Here is an 18742-nt window from a genome sequence, read left to right on the forward strand (position 1 = left end):
CACTCTTCAAAAGATTTGCTCTATTGATTTCCATAAACCATATGTCAAATTCTACCAATATATGTAGTGTAAGAAAAGGTGAGAATTCCCCTAAGCACTAGACAACATTATCATTTGGGTTTCTCAAATTTCATAAATGACAAATGGCAAATCTAGTATTGTTTAATTTACACTTATTTAATTATCAGTGAGAGTAAACACCAAAATATCCTTTTCCCAATACTTACTTATTGTATAAACTTCTTAAATTAAGAAACTCATTTCAAATGCTTCATATTAATTACTTTGTCTATCCCATCTCTCATTTTATAATATCAAAAAATTTTAATGGGCAAAATCAAGAGAGTATTTCAGTATTTTTATGTGTAATACAAACAAAAACATTTTACAGAGACAAAATTGTTGCATAATTCAATTTGAAGATATCAACACATATAAAGTTAACATAAGATGCATATACATATGTTTGCATTCCTTGAATAAAAAGAATAGTGCATAACTATCAAAATAAATTCATATGCATTGCAGTCTGATACATCTTCAATGTTCATGTGAATATTTTCTTAAACAGTATACTAAACTCTTGTTCCTTATACTATAGAATACATGCACATAATAGATGCAACATCTATTTAAATTAATTAAAGAGAAATTTAGAACAAATAGTAACAGAATTGACAATTATAAAAAGGAAAAAGATATTTTAGAATCTTAACTCCCCACAAAAACAAGCTCAATTACCAGTTATAGTTTTAGAAACGATCATTTCTAGAATGCATTGCAAGAGGAGGACAAATTTAACCACAGAACTGGGAAGTATGGTTACTTATTTTTATATGTTCAATATTAAAGTTTAAGAAAGATAATAAATAAAAAATCTGTTTCAGTGATGTAAATAGCAATTTTTATTTGTTTTATTTATTTGATCTCTTGTTTTAGATTTACCATACTATTCTATTGGTTGAAAAATGTTTATTTAAAATACTTTTATATACATTTTCAATATATTTAGTTCTCATTTTGGTACATTTTAAAGGATGGAGCTTAACTCCCTCTACTTATAATGTGAGCTCAAGATAGTGACTTTGTAACACACAGGATATGAAAACAGTGATTCTTTACATTTGATAAACCTAGACATCACCACCTTATAGGAATAACATTTAACATCATCAGTAATGTCATGTAAGCGTCTTGTACCTCTGTCATGATGTGATGAAATAGGTACATTACTTCTGTGGTATTCTTTCCCCAAATACATGACCTCAGTATAATCATGGAAAAATATCAGGCAAACCTAAACTGAGTGACATTCTGCAAAATATTTGACCCCCATTCTTCAAACCTTTTAAGGTCATGAAAGATAAGATAAGGCAGAGAAACGACTGCAGACTGGAGGAGACTAAAATGACATGACAAGTAAATGCAATATGGTACCTGGATTGGATACTGGATACTTTAACAGAATAAACAACATCAGGGGCAAAAGTAATGAAATATGAATGGAATCCAAACTTAGTAGTATTATAACGTTAATTTTTTAAGTTTGGATAAACATACCCATTGGAGGAAGTCAGAGATAGGATGTGACCACTAGTTAACCCTTGAGCTGGCCCAGGCATTCAGAGACACCTCACCCCTGTCCCTGTGCTTGGAATGTATGAGCTCTGCCAGCTTTTTCCACAGTGTAAGCCATTTTTAAGCACACAACCTTGGGAGAGCAATGTTGAACCCCTCTGGATGATATACCTGACTGAATCCAGGTAAGACCTCTATATAAGCTTTAAAGATTCTCATGGGCTGAGGAGAGTTCTATTCCTTGCTGCAGGCCCAGATAAGCCTAATATCTAAGTTCCCTTGTTTATTAAACCAGCCACCTGCCAACTGGGAGTGTCCCACTTCTTTCTGTGGCCTTTCCTTGGCCTCTGTATTTAGGGATCCGTTTACAAACCAACACTACCCATGCTATGTATTTATTATCATTTGCTGGGTGGGGGTGGGGTAAAGGTCATCCAGGAACTTTCTGTACTATTTTTGCTGCACTTCTATAAATCTAAAATCATTTAAAATTAAAATGTAAAAATATATACATTTTACAATATGTTTCCAATACATTTTACAACTCGTTTTTAAAGTTAACAGTAGAATACTCAAATTCAAAGATGTGGCCTATGATAAAAACACCCTTAGTTCTTGTGCCTTGGGACTGTTCTATCCTTTTAGGACTTTAATAAATGAAACCTGCCCCTCCCCCCATTCTCTCTCTCTCTCTCAGCCTTTCTCTCTTTTTCTCACTCTCTCTCTCTCTCACACACACACACACACACATTTATCTTGAGATGTATGGTGTTTCTGTCTCATCTAAAAAATTGTATCCATAGTAATAATTTGGACATTTTTGTAGAAAATAAGAATTTTAAAGTACGTTTTGATGACTTTAAATTTAAACAGTTTTCATAAGAAGAGAAATTTCCCTCCACATTCATATTCATTTTTCCTTCCAAAGTTTTAACTGGGGACATGGCTATTCAACCAAAGTATGCATTTGCCAGCTTCTGATTCAGGTAGGCATGACTAAATTATAGACAATGTCAATTTCATTACTTTTAAGGAAGGAGACATGTTCTGGACTTTTCTTTCATTCACCGGAAGGAATGATGAGATTATGACTAGGCTAAAGAAGCCACCCTTGACTATGAGAACGCTGCCAGGTGTGGATGGTATGACAACTGATGGACAATCCCTGGATGACTAACCTCCTTTCCACCCTTATGTGGAAAAATGAAGTACTATCTTTTTTGTCACTGTTATTTGTGTTATCTCTTTAAATAAGTCTAAGGTTATCCTTGTTAATAGTGTCATTTACTAACTAACATAGAAAGTTGAGACAAGTATGTTTTCCACAAATTAAAAGGTACTGAGTTGTATAAGTCAGTGTTATACTGAAACATGTTTATACATTTATTTAAATGTCTACACAGGACCATCAAATCAGTTGAAGTTATTTTCCCAGTGATGAATCCTGCTTAAATTAAAATCTTTATTTTTATAGTTCATAATATTGGAGTGAAAAGGTAGAGGGAGACTTCAGTATCCTTGATATTTGGATAATTTAACTCAATTTCATCACTCTTTTTTATAATATGGAGTGTGAAAATATGGTTGTGTATTTTTACTGTAATAAAATGTCTTAAAATGTTAGTCCTTAATTTTTTAATATGTTTATATGTTTTAATCCTTTAGACATCACAGAAATGTGAAGTATAATGTTATATTTATTTAATTATGCCCATGAGATAAATTAGATTTAAGTATAGATAACTCCAGACATGTCAGCAGGATAATATTAAATAGACTAAATTAGCATTAACATTTTTTTCTGAAGTGGGGCGCCTGGGTGGCTCAGTCAGTTAAGCATCTGAATCTTGATTTCAGCTCAGTCTCCGGGTCAGAGTCTGCTTCAGCTTCTCTCTCCCTCTCCCTCTGCCCCTCCTCGCATTTGCACTCTTTTTCACTCTCTCTCAAATAAATAAATAAAATCTTTATTTTTTTTTCTGAAGCAACATGAAACTAAAAGAAAATATAATCATCTTCTCATCTAATAACTCATGTTTAACTACCAAAATGTGGATGTTATATAAATATAACCTAGAACCTGATTAATCACTTTTGGATACCAGGAAATATTAAAAACATAGCTTCACTAATTATTCGGGTGTAATAAATATTTATACTTTTTTTATTTTGTGGTGAAATGTTTTTGAGTTTGATTACTGAACATTACCTTTTGTTTTTTATGTTTTCCTTTTTTAAAACATTTTCCTTTGCAGCTGTGTAATTGCTGTCACTAATTGTGAAATACTAGGCAGCTATATTTAAGTATTGGGTGTTGAAGTAAGCTTTCAACTAAACTTCACCTTTTAAAATTTTCTTTGTCAGGTGGGCGCCTGGGTGGCTCAGTTGTTTAAGTGACTGCCTTCGGCTCAGGTCATGATCCAGGATCCCTGGATCGAGTCCCGCATCAGGCTCCCTGCTCGGCAGAGAGTCTGCTTCTCCCTCTGACCCTCCCCCCTCTCATGTGCTCTCTCTCTCTCTCTCATTCTCTCTGTCTCAAATAAATAAATAAATAAATAAATAAATAAATAAATAAAGGGGTGCCCGGGTGGCTGAGATGGTTGGGCGTCTGCCTTTGGCTCAGGTCATGATCCTGGGGCCCTGGAATCGAGTCCCGCATCAGGCTCCCTGCTCCCTGGGAGCCTGCTTCTCCCTCTGCCTCTCTCTCTGTGTCTCTCATGAATAAATAAATAAACTCTTTAAAATAAAATAAAATTTTCTTTGTCAGGCGGAGTCTTTTTTTTTTAATTTTATTTATTTATTTGAGAGAGAGAGCACACGAGAGGGGGTTAGGCCAGAGGGAGAAGCAGAGTCCCCACTGAGCAGGGAGCCCGATGTGGGACTCGATCCTGGGACTCCAGGGTCATGACCTGAGCCGAAGGCAGTCGCTTAACCAACTGAGCCACCCAGGCACCCCAGACTGAGTCTTTTGAAACCCACAAAATAAACTAAATAACATGTTCTAATAATAAACATTATTGTGCTCAAAACTAAGCTATCTGTGGGATTACTTACTGAATTTTAGTAATGATATTTTGCTGAATTTGAGGGACATCCTAAGATAATTTGGGGTTGGTAGAACAGTTGTCTTCAAGCAGTAAACAATATGTCCAGAGGAAGATGAAAACTTTACAAGGGCTATATGGAAATGGATAAGTTTAAGGAATCAAAATCCAGATCCTCAGTGTCCTCATGCACTCTTTGCTAAAAGATGCACTCTCTGCAATGCAGATGATACCCATGAGTCATTCTGGTTCTCAGGTCCTATCTTTCCCTTCATGGAAATTAATGAAAGAAAAAAGAAAAATGAGGGGGAGGAGGAAATGATAAATAATATGAGACTCTTATGCATTCCAAACGTTATGAAGGCAAATATATCCCTAGAATGTTCTTTAGGACAATTCAAATTCTCCCTGTAAGCAATCATCTTAATTCCATTCATGCAACAGGGTGTTTTTCCCACTTTCATGCCTGACACTGTTGAAGGCTGTACTTGACATTAGAGACTGGCATTTACCATTTGCAGATGCTTTCTGAATTTGGTAAGTTCTAGAGTGAGGTAGGGGTGATACAACATCCCTTTAAAAAAAGAAAAGCTATTTATTTGAGAGAGAGAGCACATACATGTGCAAGAAGAGCAAAGGAAGGGGGCAGAGAGACAAGCTGACTCCCCACTGAGTATGGAGCCAGTCACCCTGAAATCATGATCTGAGCTGAAGTCAGACCCTTAACCAACTGAGCCCCCCAGGCGCCCCATGATAAAATGTCTTGTGTAATGACCTCACTTTCTTATCTCATAACAATTGTAAAAAGTTCATTGCTTCGGAGTGAGAATCTGTTGAATTTTAAATGAAAGAAATGGTAAAAATTAATGGACTTGGCACTTAATCTCTTCTGGGCAACAACTATTAGTAAAGCTCTGTGCCTTTTCTATCTATCTACGTGGTAGATAAAAAGCCTTATCCAGTTTAAAACTCAATTCCAAAATTTTAACTTTTTATGTTTAATAATTGCTCATCAAAATGCATAACTTTTTATTTTTTTAAACAAGTATGCACTAGTAGTGCTTTTACTGTTTAAAATTGAGAATATATTTTTAACCATTATAGCCTTATGGTTACAAGAATATTTTTATATGTTTATATTATCTTATCTTTGTATGGAGAGTATGATATGGAATTCAACACTTTCATGCATGGACTATTACATTAGGTTGAAAACTTGTGGGGAAAGTGGAATGGAAATATAATGCTACAGATATGACTACTTCTGCAAATCTTTAAAATTACGAAAAATTTTGGTTGTCTATTTTTAAAAATTTAAAGTTTCACAAAAAGTTTAGAGTACTTAAAGTTTGTTTTATGGTTACACAAATAAAAAAATGAAAATACTATGCTAGTGCATCAATGCAACACATTCCCCCAAAAATTTTGGAGAGAGTATAGATGGCTATAATATATTACTATTTTTCTTAAAATTTTATCTTAGTTTAAATATTAAGGCAGGGGTGCCTGGATGGCTTAGTTAAGGGTCTGCCTTTGGCTCAGGTCATGATCCTGAGGTCCTGGGATGGAGCTGCATAGGGCTCCCTGCTCAGCAGGAGGTCTGCTTCTCTTCTTCCTCTGCCCCTCCCCCTGCCCATGCACTCTCTCTCAAAATAAATAAATAAAATCTTTAAATTTTTTAAAATTAGGATAAATAAATATTAAGGCAGATTTTAAAACCATATATTTTATGTCCATAAAGGTGATCAGGCTATGAATTTTGGGATAGGTAGCTCATTTTTGACAAACCTGAAAAATCTGCAATTTATTTAAAAGTTGTCAAAAATCTAGAGCAGGAAAATTTGGTTGAATACTAATTAGAAATGTTAAAAGTCATCACAATACAAAGAGTATGAGTTGTTTTCTAAGATTATCTGTTGCTTTATTTATATGTATCCCAAAAACAACACCCAGTTGTTACAGGGGGAAAAAAAAAAGAAATAGAAAGCAAAAGGTCATGGACACCTGTTACTCTACCCAAGAGATGGAAATCCTTCAGAGTAAGATTGTCTAGATAAACAGCATAGTTGAATGGTTATAAGCACAAGTTTTTCATTTAAAATCTTAGCCCTTTTTAAAAAATAGCTGTATTCTTAATTCCTCATTTTCTGACTTATAAAATAGTACTTACCTCACACAGTTGTAGAATTAATACTTATCAAATACTTCTAAATAATGCAAAGTATTAATAATCAGGTGAATATGAAAAGTAAAACATAATGTAGAACCCCAAATTTCTGTATGTAAAGCAAAACTGATTTGATTGATTTAAGGTTACATTCCCCCAATTTGAGGCTAGAGTCCCTAAAACTAATGTGTGAAAAACTGTAGGAATATTTTTTAAGCAGTTTCAATTTAAGCAGGTTGTAACCATAACATCTGCTGTACTCAAGTCACAATAAATTGCAAATAAGTTGAAAAAAAAAAGTTCAAAGAAAGGCTCTATCAGGAAAGACAATATTTTAAGCCATGCATCTAAAAAGTTTTCTATTTAAATACTTCTGTCTAATTTAAAATGAATTTAATACTTAATCTGAACCAATATCAATCTAGAATGTTAGTTGATTGAATGTTATGCATGCTCAGTGTTAGAGAAAAGTTTTCATCCAGATAGAAGGAATGGCTGCTAATGAGTCAAATGTGTGGACTATGCCAGATAGCTTTAAGTGCATCAACCCTTCTACCTAAACTCTCTGCCCCAGGAGGATATGTTTGGGCTACTTTCAGTAGACACCCTGACCAGCTGGATTACAGCTGGATTTGGCCAATGAGGTCTCCTCCAAGAAAGCAGAATGAAGGAGGAGGGTAAAGTCAAGGCATTTGAATCTCCTCCCTCTTTTAGAATTACTTTTGGTTGGGTTACTGCCCTAAGGTCAGAATTCGTCTCAAGTCAGTCCTACTAAAATTTCTCCAAACTTTTTCAGTAACTTCTCTCTATACTTCATCTTTCGTGAAGAGACTACGGGTTGTAACAGATTCAATGTACTAGTGATTTCCTTAAACCCTGACAACACTTTAGAAATAGGCCCTACATTAAACCCTCTCTTCAAGTTATGGTAATTAAGTGTCATTATTTCTTCCTGGGATCCTGGCTGATTTAGTATCTTTATTCCATGCTCTTACATCTGCCAGTTCTTCTGGTCGTTTATTTGTTTAATGTCTACCCATTCTTAGTAGTGGTTTAAAACTCTTAAAAATGTTAAAATGTCTTTCCTGATCCTTGTGTGGTGACATCATGGCCCTTATTAAGCAAACTTTGAATACCTTATGTTTCTTGTTCTTGACAATTAACACAATTACAACTAAATAATTATGTAATTTGCTCTTTATCTTCACCTTGTTCTAGAATTAATTTACTCTATGAAACAAAATAACTTTGCTGTGTTTACTACACCTCACACATTGTCCTGTCAGAGGATATACTAAGTAATTAGAACTTGAAAGAATGAATGATTTATTGAATTAGTGGATGGATGAATGAATGAAGAGTAGACTAATAAATCTTCTTGTACTCAATTAAATTTAAATTAATATTTCTTAGAGAAATATGGCTGATACTTGGGGATAAATGGAATGACTTCTGATCAGTAGTCAATGTACTCATTCATTTTGCAAATCTAGCACCCTATGTTAGGTAATCTTTCAAAAAGGTAGATCATGTAAATTCCTCCTAAGCTTGAAACTCTTAAAAGACCTTCTATATGTTTATGAAGAAATGCCTTCACTAGTGTATACAGGTTATTTCATGATCTGGTCTCTGGTTACCTGTCTGAAGGTGTTTTATTCTCCCCTTCGTGATCGATCCCCCGCTCTACTGAAATTACTGCTATTCTTTCCTACGTACATTGTTCTATCTCTTCTCAAAGCTTTTGAAGTTGCTATTTATGCTAACTAGAAAGTTATTCCTCTAAAAACTTTATATAGCTTACTTCACATTGCAGTTTGTATTCTCTGGGAAGCAGGCTTTGAGGCAGAATAAATAATATGCAGGTTCAACACTTTTGGAACAGAAAAGAAGACACAAAATCGGGCAGAGAGGGAGGTTGAGACTATCACAGTCTCAACAAGTGCCTTATCTAACCTCATGGAGAGTTCAGAAACAGGAAGGGTCATTGAACAATCCCCCGTGTTGGCCAGTCTTTGGATGCAAGCCCCCTTTGAAGGGTATGTGACATTAAGCGAGGCCACTCACTTCAGTTGAGTTACATGCAAAGAGACACAGGTGCCAGCGCTCCCAGCATCTGGGAAAGTAAGTCCATTAGTCCCAAAGGGAGATCCAGGAGACATAGCCCAGCACCACTACCCTCCATCACATCATAGTGTCCGCTCAAATGCTTCCTTTCAGAAAAGTACACCATTACCACAGTGGGTTTTATTTTATCTTACCTTGAGTTTTATTATAGCACTTATCCACCACCAGACTGTCTAAAATGTATTTTTTTTTTAATTTTTGCATTATGTTTCTCCCTTATAATGTAATCCCCCAAGGGGTTGACACTTTTTCTATAATTTTATTGTATTAGTTGCATTGCCAAAATTGTGCCTACTGAAAATAGGATCAACCAGTATTTTTTTGTTTTGTTTTGTTTTTTAGGTACTAAAATAATGGTGTCGTTATTTGCATCATTCTTGCAAACATACACACTGAAGTATACTTTTTTAATACCTATTTAATAAGTTATTTGAGACAAACAATCAGTCTGATTATTTTACTAACATAATTTTTTCATAAGGCTCTCTGTTTTCAAATATCACGTCAATTAACTATTAGGATTCCAGTATATAGTCAAAAATAATAACATAATATTCCTAAGCATTTTCCCTTCACATGCTGAATTATGCTTCTAATATATTCTGAACCTCGTAAAAAGAAAACCATATGGATGTTATAACAAGTATTTTTCATTATTTAGAAATGTCTGAAATATTATCCAATATATACCACCTTCAAAAAAAACAACCAGGGAAAAGTTGAAAATAGAGCAGAAGATTAATTGGCTACATACAGTAATTAAGGACATTCTTTTTTTTTTTTAAAGATTTTATTTATTTATTTGACAGAGAGACAGTGAGAGCAGGAACACAATCAAGGGGAGTGGGAGAGGGAGAAGCAGGCTTCCCGCTGAGCCGGGAGCCCGATGCGGGACTCGATCCCAGGATCCTGGGATCATGACCTGAGCCGAAGGCAGACGCTTAACGACTAAGCCACCCAGGCGCCCAATTAAGGACATTCTTATTAGCAATTTCAGAAATATCAGAAATAATAACACTAGTTTGTTTATTAGAACAAGCAATAGCATGATTCAGGAGTTAATTTTTTTAATGTTTTTGGGGGCTTGTCAGTTTGCAAACAATGAATGATTGTGTACATATGAAAGTATGGTTGGCAGACAAAGATGGGGTAAGAAATCAGAGAATTAGGGGCTAAATTCTAGGAAATTAAATTGGTATCTAAATTGGAAACACTCATTACTTGTTCTTGACTCTTTTTTTAATTCAAAAAGTAGCTTTTTCACCAGTTATGAAATTAATAAAAATAAAATATATTTATTAAATTCAAAAATGCCAATTGTCTGCGTATTTGCTTATAATGTGTTTCTTTTCACAATTCCAAAGTATGGTGTCAGAAAAGAACAAGCATTAAAATAGAGCCAATTATTTCACATAAAATGTAAGGTGATATTTCTCTTTTAACAACCTATAGAATTTACATTTGCAGGAAAAGCTTATATGACTTGTTTGACAGCATGTTAAATATGATATACACAATGCTAAGAACTAGTTTTTCAGACATTCAATAATAAAATAATTTCCAATAAATTTTGACTTTATAAAGACCAAATAAATGGTTAGTTGATTGAGGTTTTTATTTTAAACCAGTGATTGTCTTGATATACAGCAGCCTTAGCAAACTCTTTTCTGTACAGAGTGACATTGTAAATATTTGGGAGTTTGCAGGCTGTGCAAAAACCAAGCATGAAAGCAACCACAACCATTACAGAAACAAAAGACCTGGCTGGGCTCCAATATCTTTATTTACAAAAACAGGCAGAAGCAAATCTTGACCTAATATCATTCTCCAATAAAAGGAGTGGAAGGTTTTCAGAGAAATGACTGATCTTAAGACCAGGTAGAAAATCTATAAAAGGAACCTAGCCCGTTATTCTATACCCGAAACTAAAGAACTGGTAAACACACGCACACAAACACACACACAAATGGGAATATGTCAAAGAAACTAAGGAGCCAACTAACGAGCACCTCATAGGCAAAGCTGATAAAATTTGAGCAACAAAATAAAGTGGCATTAGATGATACCTCATAATATAAAATAAATATTCATAAGCTTATATTTTTTAAAGATTTTATTTATTTATTCATGAGAGACAGAGAGAGAGAGAGAGGCAGAGGGAGAAGCAGGCTCCCAACGAGCAGGGAGCCCAATGTGGGACTCGATCCCAGGACCCTGGGATCACGACCTGAGCTGAAGGCAGACGCCCAACCATCTGAGCCACGGAGGTGCCCTCATAAGCTTATATTACTATAAAAATGGTTGATTCAGTAAATAAATGATGGAGAAAAACAAATGCCCCATAAAGAATCCTGAAAATTTATGTAGATACTGTAACCTCGAGGAGGCAGAGATTTTAACTCCCTAACACTTAGTATGGACTGCAAATAGTGACCTTGTTCCATTCCTTCTTGTTTTTCTCGAGTAGGAGCTAAGATACAGTTTGTATCTAAAGAGAATTATCAGTCATTTATATATTCAAATGCCCCATTTTATTTTTTAGAATATATGTATTGACTTTTTTACACCCTTCTTAGAAAATAAAACCATTGTAATATAATTAATGGACTGTGAATATTATGTTATTTTTATTTCTCTCAAATCAAAGTCAATTGCTACTATTACTAAATCTACATATATTCCTTAATGTTGGTTTTTAAACGTACATATTTATTTTTGGTGCCAGTCAGAGGTTTTGGTTTAAAAAAATGATAAAATCACACTAAATAATGACAGGCCATTTCCTTATATCATCTTACTTTCCATGTTGATTATGAATGGGATCATAAATTGTATTATAAAATTTTCTAAGCACAATATATTTGCATATTGTTAAAAGATATGTTGGAATCCATATTATCAACTTTATCTCACAGTACTTTATATTTTATTATTATAATTAGAATGCACTTATACACTATTTACATTTTTTTCAATTTTGCAATTTGAAACATATATTTTGAATTTAATTGTATATTGTAGGCCATGTTAATGCTTTTTTGTGAAGCCATCACAATTCCAGGTATTTTGACATAATTTTGTGATGCATATTTGGATTTATGTAATGACCTTTTGAATGTTGCAGTCTTTTTTAATTCCATAATCTGAGATTAACTTTTCCAATTTAAGGCTATTGAATAAAAAGCATAATTGAAAGATTCATTTCTTAATGAAATATCTTAGCAGTGTCAAATCTAATTTTTGTATTAATATTTTGATTAATATTTTAGTATCTTTTCTTAAAATCTATTTGTTTAGCTTTAAATATCAAATAAATTTCTTTCTAAAAGTGTTTTCACAGGAAGTAGCAATTAAAACAAAGTTAATATTAAAATTATGTATGTCTTTTTATGATCATTCAAAATATATCACATTAAAAATTTTAAGTTCCTTAACTTGTACAAGAATAGCACTACTAATCTATGTGAATGTGTTTATTTTATATACTTTACTACTATGTGAATACATATACATTCACCATATGAATGTGTTTATTTTATATGCTTTACTATTAAATATAACTTCCATTGTATTTTGTAAGCTTTTATGAGACTGACGCGCTACCTACTGCGCTAACGAGGCACCTATTTTGTAAGCTTTTAGACATATTGAAATTTAAGTTCAAATATTTAAGTTTAATATCCTTTTGTTGCCTATAGTTATCAGCCTAGGGCACTTCTGTAAAAAAAGATGTAGTAAACAATTTAGAAAAATCTAATATATCTTCCAAGAAGTTATGAATAATGGGTTTATTGAAATTAAAATTAGCAGTGACACTCTTAAGCTTCTTATATATCTATTTTGATGTAGAACTTCTCCAATATTACCTATAAATGCTGAGATAGAATTCCAAAAATCAGCATTGTAATCATATTACGGCAACTAAAAATAATATCCTTCATAACAAAACAATTGGAAAGAGATATACAAAGAGAATAGATAATACTACATATATTTAGAAGGTTAAAGAGCATTAGATTTTGAGGGACACTTAGCAGCAAGAGAAGACAAGAGTAAGAACTGTGGGCATATTTTTGGGTTCCCAAAAAGCAAAATAATTTTCTTACACCATGTAAAATCAGCTCAAATTATAAATGTTGTCTAAACAAGGCTCTAGACCTTGTTTAGGTCTACATTACAAATTAAATTAAAGTTAAAAAGGGTTTATTATAGAGTTAAGTTCTACCAAAGAATTATGGTCAATTGTGTTAATGATAAAGTCACTGTGGTACTGTAAACAAATGATGAAGAGGGAACCTTGTATGTTAGAAATGCTTGCAGAGATGAGTGTGTGAGGTGATATAATAGCTTGGACTTTAAAAAAAATCATGCAACAAAAAAGGGAAAAAGAGAGAAAAAAAACAAATAAAAAGGAATTTGTTGAAATTTATATTCCCAAGAGCTAGTCTCTTAGATGGAGATTAGTATTTGTAATGTTTGTTGTGTATACTCTTGTGATCAGCAAATGCCCAGATAATAAAAGCATCTTGTACTTTGAAACCAGGAAAAAGCAATTGCATACTACCCTTTTCTTTTTTGTCCAAAACATCAAAACGAATTTGTTTATTTCTTTATTTTAAGTATTTGGAATTGAGTGTCGAATGCCTTGAAATATAGAAATGAACTCAGTAAAACTTACATGGGCTGTCTGTAAACTCTTCAGATTAGTCAGAATCTACTTTTTAAATAATTTTTTATTGCTGAGCACTATTAATATCTTAATTAACTTGTTAATACTCATATGGCCATTTCTGCCATTATTTGCAATTTGGAAATGATTAGATCTTAAACGGTTTGCTGGGTTGAATGATTTCTTACTTGCTCCATTATTTTCAGTCATGAACCAAACTCATTCTTGCCCCTTGTTACTTAAGAAATGGTCCATCGTCATAACTCGATCACCACCACTTCAGAGTGAGCTAAAATTGCAGGATCGAACTCGGTACCATGACATAATTTTTACATGACGAAATTATATACTTTAAAAAAGAAGAATGAGCAGTAGGAGGAGAAATAAAACAAGGTGGGGGGATAAAAACATTGAAAAGAGGAGGAAAGGAGGAGAACATGTAGAAGACACTTCGATGAAGGAGTCACAGTGTTAATATCGCAGTATTGTTTTTACACTCGATCTTAGCCAAAAGGTCAAGAAGCGATCGCAGTCTTGTTTTTGTATGAGGCTTCTGGCTCTCAGCTGACATTTAGGCATGCTTAGGTTCGGAGAACCGCCAAACCCAGATGTGTATATCCATAGAGATATATATATGCATTTCTATATACCTATATTACTGAGTCACACCCAGCTGGAAACACGTCACCACGAGAGCCCCACTGCAACCCCCAGGCCACACGGTCGGCGGTGGTGAAATGACTGGGTACACGGGGAGGGTTTCGGGGCATAGGCGCCAAGCAGGGCGGCGGGCAGGCAAACGCAGCAGGCTCTGTGTTTCCGGGAGGAAGCCCCCGGGGAGGGTGGGGTCAGGTCAGGAGAGAGGGCCCAGGCGGCTTAGGAAGCCTCTTCCCGAAGGCTCCCCGATCAGGGCCCCAAGCCCCGCTGCCCTCCCCCTCTCCCCCTAACCCCCAGGGAGGGCACCTGCCGCAGGGAGGGTGACGGTGGCCCTGAGGTGGTCCCGCCCCAGTCCCCCAAAGACCTGCCCGGCCCAGAGCAGTTTCCTGTTCCCCTGTCAGGCCCAGGTCAGGTTGGGAACTCAGGCGGACAGGTGGGATCCCCCAGCTCCTCAGAGTCCAGCCCCAGGCCTGGGCGGCTCCACAGGCGGCAGCACGGGGCTCCTTCCTTGGGGCATGGGTGCCCCCGTGGTCATCCGAATGGAATGTGGCAGTGAGGTGGGCAATGAGGGGCTCCTCCCCTGGCTGGCCCTGTCCCTCCAGCTTCACGGCTGTCTCTTGGTCCTCCCGCTGGATCATCTGGTAGTGCTGCCGGTTCTCCAAGTAGGCAGCGAGCTCCGTGTCTTGAGCCTTCTCGGCCCGCTGCCGGGGAGTGTCGCCCTGCTGGTCTGTCTTCATGAAAGAGGCCCCCGCCTCCACGATGTAGTGGCAGATGGTGCGCTGGCCCAGGGCTGCTGCCTGGTGCAGACAGGTCTCCCCGTTCTCCTCCACAGCGTTAAGGATCTCTGGGGGGGGGGGTGGTCCAGCAGGTAGCCGACCACATCCTTGCTGCCTGTGCTGACCGCATGGTGCAGGAGCATGCGGCTCTGCTCATCCCCGTGCATGAGGTCACCCCCAGCTCGGTGCAGCTCCTGGAGCTTACAGAAGTTGTTCCTCTTGGCAGCCTCAATCAGCTCCTCACCTTTAGGGGGCGCCACATCCCCTGGCAGTGACCGGAGCGTGGGTGAGCAGGGGGAGGTGGGGAGAGGGGAAGTGGGGGTTGGGAGGTCAGGCCGGGCCGATGCCCCCAGCAGCTCCAGGGTCCAAGATGTAAATCTCGTCCTGTGTGATCTCAGTTACATAGTAGAGGTGTTCCTGGGCCCGGTCGATCCTGTAGAAGCGGCTGGCACTGGTGGCATCTAGGAAGCACCACTTGGAAAGTTTCTGGGAGGTGGGGGACTTGGCTCCACCACCTTTGGGCTCCTGCTGGTATATAGACTTGATTTCAATGAGGAAAGAGATATATGTAAGGACAGTGGGAAGGAAGGCATGTAACATTTATCACCAGCTTCATGAAGGTTATCTGTGGGAATACTGGTTCACTGAAATAATGTAGCTAGCATCAGAGTCAACAAAAGTTGGGTATAAAACATAATGTGATTTTATTTTTACCTACATGCTAATGAAGCTTAAAGTAAATTAGTTTTCATATATCCTCAAGATATGATAGCATGTTGAATCATTTTACTGTGTTTATTAAAGAAAGGAATATAATTAACTTGCCCTTAATTCTTGAGCTTTTCATATTTTCATATTTTGTATCTAAAGATATTTCCAAGTAAGAGAGCATTCTTAACATGTGCCCACATAGGATGTAGTCTTGACGGTTATTTAAGTAAGATACCAAAAATTTATTTTCAAACATGTTGTTAAAATTTCAATATAAAGGATGTCATCAACAATCTTAAAATATGAATATTATTTACAGAATTTTACACTGTTTTTTGGTACAAAAAGTAGTTTTCCTTGATGTTAAACTATATTTTTTATCCAATGTGCAGAAATTAATGATGCTATTATAAATGGTTTATATACATTTAAATTCCATTTACTTTGTTTCTCTTGTCCTAAATTGAATCGACCTTTTATTATATTTCCAAGAACCTTAATTTTGTCTTTTTTCTATTACTGGTTATTTTTTTCTATAACAGGATAAACCATGGTATCCACTCTGTAATAAAACTATTTTCAAGATGTTTTAAGTACTGTGAACATTATTTGGGTAACTATCTACGCATATATTTTTCTCTCAACAAAGGAAGCACAGGGATAATTTTAACAGATAATTTAAAAATTTGATATATACTTATATTTGATTTATGAAAACAAATAGAACCAATATACAATTTATATTAAAAATAATATAGAGGGATTTACAATGTTTCATATACTAAAAGAAGTGTATATAAAGTTTAATTCCAGTAGTTTAACAACTGCTGAATTTCCAAATGTTCTTTTTTAAAGAACATATTGTTTTGTTCAAGTAATTGTGACTTTTATTTCTCTACCACATTTGTAAAACTCCATATATATTTTTTCATAAATTAAATACAGCATTTTCATACAAAAGATTCATACAAAAAAACATTTATGAACTCTTATTCAAGAATTAAGTATATAGTCTGCTATTTTAATGACATGATCAAAACAGAAATCTTGAATAATAAGACTTAATAAAGGGAAATAAATGTTTTTGGAATTGGGAGTCATAGAATGAGGTTTAAATTCAGTCCTGGTCAAGCCACTGACCAGATGTGTGGCCTTAAACAAGTTCCTTATTCTATTAGCACACTAGTTTACTTACCTGTCAGATGAGTTAATAATATTTAGCTCAGAATGTGGTTTTAGTATCAGATCATAAAATAAAGCACTTAGAAAAATGACTAAACCTTTGTATTGATAAAAAATACTATTTCTTAACAGTTTACTACAGTTAATATTACTTGACTAATATGGAATCCAAAAATACAGATGACCCAAACTCAAATCCAGTATCGATTATGCCCTATAGCCACCTGTTATTCTTGCATTTAATCAGTCAGCAATGTTTATTGAGAAACATCTGTGTGATGAACTCTGGGTCAGTTGTTGAAATATAAGAACGAAAAGAAGCACACATCCTTGGTATACCTACAGCCTGACTAGTTAACTCCCCATGACTGCAGTTTCAGAAAACAAGCAGTTTCATAAGCCTAAGGGTTCATCAGTTCAAAGTTTCAGGTTTCCAACCAATAACAATAATGAGTAAAGCCACGCATGTGCAGACTTGGGAAAACCAATCACAATAATAAGTAAAGCTGCACATGTGCAAATTTAGGAAAACCCGGACAAAGTGCGGGGCACATGCCTATTCCAAATATGGTGGATGAAGTTGTCACGTGAAGTGTGGAAAGGAAGGGTTGATGGATATTAATCTTATCAGACACTTGGCTCTATCTGCTGCTTGTATATTCTTGGGCAAGTTAGTTCTCTTTGATCTTCAGGTGATAAAGATTATCCGAACCCGATATAATCGCTGTGAAGATTAAAAGAAACAATATCTAATAATGGTTTTGGCATCAGGCTGTGAAAAATAGAAGTACTCTAGAAGTGATAGTTATGAGGAAGAAGGGCCATGGATCCGGCAGTGTCATAGTTTCATATTATCCAGGACAATTTATTAGGATAACAGTTTCTCTATAAAATGTCCTCATTTTTAACATTGATCATGAACACTAAATGTGAAAAAAAAAATAATGTTTGCTATGACCGGTTCTCCACCAGTTAGTGACCTGCTCATTAGGTAACTGTAATGGCCTTTCAGTTCAAACACTCTGTCTTCATATGGTATTCCGCTGGAGTGAAAACAAAAATGCACTTATCAATATATCTTTGTGGAATGGAATCAAGTTGCTTAGGAAACTCAATGAAAAGAACTTTGAAAGAATAACAAAATCACATGCTTTCTTCAAATGACCTACATATTCATTCAAATACCTCCGTTCAGTTTTGTACGGTCGATTGAGAATAGGAAAGAGTGTATGTGTGAATAACTGTCACTGATAGCAGTCCTAGGTCATTCGAGTATGGCTCTCAATTGTGACAATTCACTGACATTTTCTTACAAGTTTAGCCTAGATCCAGTGACCCTAATTCACCCAATCATTCTGTAAGAAACCAAACATTGCTTAATAAATATTTTCCATTGTCTGAAATTAACGATTTATATACTGCTTACTTCTTTGTCTCATCTAAATAAGTACATATTATTTCTTCATTTTGATAATGTTTCTGTACATGAATATTCTTCATTTTTTTTCTCTGCCTGAATATTCTTTAACAGATTTTGAATTATACCATAAATTTAGTCTAGTCCAGAATGTAGTATAACATAAAAGGCATACTTCACAGTATAAAAAATCATATTGAAACATCTTCCCTCATTAAAAAAAAATTCGATTTGAATAACAGTAATGCTAAACTGAAATATTGATATTTAAATTGTTATTTGATATTTAAATTGATATTTAAATCAATTTAGAGCCAGTGTTTTTCTTGTGTTTATTCTAATTGCATCCATGAAAGAAGATTATCAATTTGGGGCATTAAAATAAATTTTACTTTTCTATGCTGAAATGGTTAGTTCTAA

Source organism: Callorhinus ursinus, unplaced genomic scaffold, assembly GCF_003265705.2.
Source record: "Callorhinus ursinus isolate GAN/ISIS: 27379988/994484 unplaced genomic scaffold, GSC_fseal_2.0 scaffold4, whole genome shotgun sequence".
In the NCBI taxonomy this organism is placed as follows: Eukaryota; Metazoa; Chordata; class Mammalia; order Carnivora; family Otariidae; genus Callorhinus; species Callorhinus ursinus.